This window comes from Pristiophorus japonicus, unplaced genomic scaffold (assembly GCF_044704955.1).
Source record: "Pristiophorus japonicus isolate sPriJap1 unplaced genomic scaffold, sPriJap1.hap1 HAP1_SCAFFOLD_1374, whole genome shotgun sequence".
NCBI classification, from domain to species: domain Eukaryota; kingdom Metazoa; phylum Chordata; class Chondrichthyes; family Pristiophoridae; genus Pristiophorus; species Pristiophorus japonicus.
The window spans coordinates 16815-20305 of record NW_027251044.1 but is presented as its reverse complement, the minus strand read 5'-3'; positions in this window follow the sequence as shown (position 1 = coordinate 20305).

The window sequence follows — 3491 nt, the reverse complement described above, 5'->3', positions numbered from 1 at the left end:
GACTCTCACTGGGGTACAGTCCCACACACACTGACTCTCACTGGGGTACGGGGTCCCACACACACTGACTCTCACTGGGGTACAGTTCCACACACACTGACTCTCACTGGGGTTCGGGTCCCACACACACTGACTCTCACTGGGGTACAGTCCCACACACACTGACTCTCACTGGGGTACGGGTCCCACACACACTGACTCTCACTGGGGTACAGTCCCACACACACTGACTCACTGGGGTACGGGTCCCACACACACTGACTCTCACTGGGGTACAGTCCCACACACACTGACTCTCACTGGGGTACAGTCCCACACACACTGACTCTCACTGGGGTACAGTCCCACACACACTGACTCACTGGGGTACGGGTCCCACACACACTGACTCTCACTGGGGTACAGTCCCACACACACTGACTCTCACTGGGGTACAGTCCCACACACTGACTCACTGGGGTACGGGTCCCCACACACACTGACTCACTGGGGTACGGGTCCCACACACACTGACTCTCACTGGGGTACAGTCCCACACACACTGACTCTCACTGGGGTACAGTCCCACACACACTGACTCACTGGGGTACGGGTCCCACACACACTGACTCTCACTGGGGTACAGTCCCACACACACTGACTCTCACTGGGGTACAGTCCCACACACACTGACTCACTGGGGTACAGTCCCACACACACTGACTCACTGGGGTACAGTCCCACACACACTGACTCTCACTGGGGTACAGTCCCACACACACTGACTCACTGGGGTACGGGTCCCACACACACTGACTCTCACTGGGGTACAGTCCCACACACACTGACTCTCACTGGGGTACAGTTGCACAGATGTGAGTGTTGGAGAATATTTGGGAACTGCGAGCCAGTGAAATGTCAGGGTGTTGGATGAAGTTTTTGCACAGATAAACTTCCACCAAACCCGTGGGGTGCCTCTAAAAACTGTTTCTTTTTATCTTGGAACTTTGACCAATCCAGTCACAGTTTGAGATGTGGGACAGAGGCCAATGTTTACCCACAAACTGCCCTATTTAATCTCACATCTTCAGGCGTGCCAGAGATTGACATTCTAAACGTTTGTTAAACTGAGTTGAAAACTCTTCCGCCCTACATCCGGACCTTAAATGCATTCCCCCGTAACCCAGATCCTATAACTCTTCCCTGAAAGCTTGCCCCTATTACCCGGCCTGTTGCCCTCTGGCTCGGTCTATGTGGAGGTGGCGGGGGTTGGATTGTACAGGCTGTGGAGCCCAGCCAAGTCTCCCTCTCCAGCCCAGCAGCCTATTGATGTATCGCTGCCGCTATGTGGAGACGGGCAGTTCGGAGCTCGGGCCTTCCCCTCACAACTGGGCAGAAAAACAAACCATTTTACAATCAGAAATCTATTCTTTCCCCCCTCCCCGCAAGCTCAGGTCACCCTCTGCTCCCTCGTTCAATGAATTATTTCTGATGCCTAAGCCCGAAAGATCTTTGCACTGTGGTGGGCCCCACAGCAGGGTGTTGATCCTCCCTCCCTCCCCCTGCCGACTGGGCCAGTCTCTGGCTCAGTCCAGTCTGTGTACGCATTTCCCCAGATATTGGTGAGAATTATTGCCGTTTACCCCGAACCATTGCTCAGCAGATTTGACTCATAATCTCATTGAAAATATCCAGAACCTGATCGAGTCTTCGATCGCATGTTTAAAACTTGTTTGAACTTGGTTAAAAGTAATCAATTTCATGACAAAAACTACAGCATCATTCTCAGGAGAGTGAGACTGAAATAGAGTGAGAAAGGGAGAGAGACACACACAACATAAGAAATAGGAGCAGGCCACCTGGCCCCTCGAGCCTGCTCCGCCATTTAATACGACCATGCCTGATGGACTCAGCTCCACTTCCCCGCCCGCTCCCCATAACCCTTTACTCGCTTATCGCTCAAAAATCTGTCTATCTCTGCCTTAAATATATTCAATGACCCAGTCTCCACAGCTCTCTGGGGCAGAGAATTCCACAAATTTACAACCCTCTGAGAAGAAATTCCTCCTTATCTCAGTTTTAAATGGGCGGCCCCTTATTCTGAGACTATATCCCCTAGTTTTAGTTTCCCCTATGAGTGCAATATCCTCTCTGCATCCACCTTGTCGAGCCCCCTCATTATCTTATATGTTTCGATAAGATTACCTCTCATTCTTCTGAACTCCAATGTGTATAGGCTCAACCTATCTTCATAAGTCATCTCCGGAATCAACCTAGTGAACCTTCTCTGAACAGCCTCCAATGCAAGTATATCCTTCCTTAAATACGGAGACCAAAACTGTACGCAGTACTCCAGGTGTGGCCTCACCAATACCCTGTACAGTTGTAGCAGGACTTCTCTGCTTTTATACTCTATCCCCCTTGCAATAAAGGCCAACATTCCATTTGCCTTCCTGATCACTTGCTGTACCTGCATACTAACTTTTTGTGTTTCATGCACAAGGACCCCCAGGTCCCTCTGTACTGCAGCACTTTGCAATTTTTCTCCATTCAAATTATAAATTTGCTTTTCTATTTTTTCTGCCAAAGTGGATAATCTCACATTTTCCCACATTATACTCCATCTGCCAAATTTTTGCCCACTCACTTAGCCTGTCTATATCCCTTTGCAGATTTTTTATGTCCTCCTCACAATTTTCTTTCCCACCCATCTTTGTATCATCAGCAAACTTGGCTCCATTACACTCGGTCCCTTCATCCAAGTCATTAATATAGATTGTAAATAGTTGAGGACCCAGCACTGATTCCTGCGGCACCCCACTAGTCACTGTTTGCCAACTGGAAAATGACCCATTTATCCCGACTCTCTGTTTTCTGTTAGTTAGCCAATCCTCTATCCATGCTAATATATTACCCCCAACCCCTTAAATTTTCATCTTGTGCATTAACCTTTTATGTGGCACCTTATCGAAGGCCTTCTGGAAATCCAGATACACCACATACCCTGGTTCCCCCTTATCCACCCTGCTCGTTACATCCTCAAAGAACTCCAGCAAATTTGTCAAACATGGTTTCCCTTTCATAATACCATGCTGACTCTGTTTGACTGTATTATGATTTTCCAAATGTCCTGCTATTGTTTCCTTAATAATGGACTCCAGCATTTTCCCAACGACAGATGTTAGACTAACTGGTCTATAGTTTCCTGCTTTCTGTCTGCCTCCTTTTTTAAATAGGGGCGTTACATTTGCGATTTTCCAATCCGCTGGGTCCTCCCCAGAATCCAGGGAATTTTGGTAGATTACAACCAATGCATCCACTATCTCTGCAGCCACTTCTCTTCAGACCCTAGGATGTAAGCCATTAGATCCAGGGGACTTGTCCGCCTTTAGTCCCATTAGTTTACCGAGTACTACTTCATTGGTGACAGTGATTGTATTAAGTTGCTCCTCCCTATAGCCCCTTGATTATCCACTATTGGGATGTTTTTAGTGTCTTCTGCCGTGAAGACC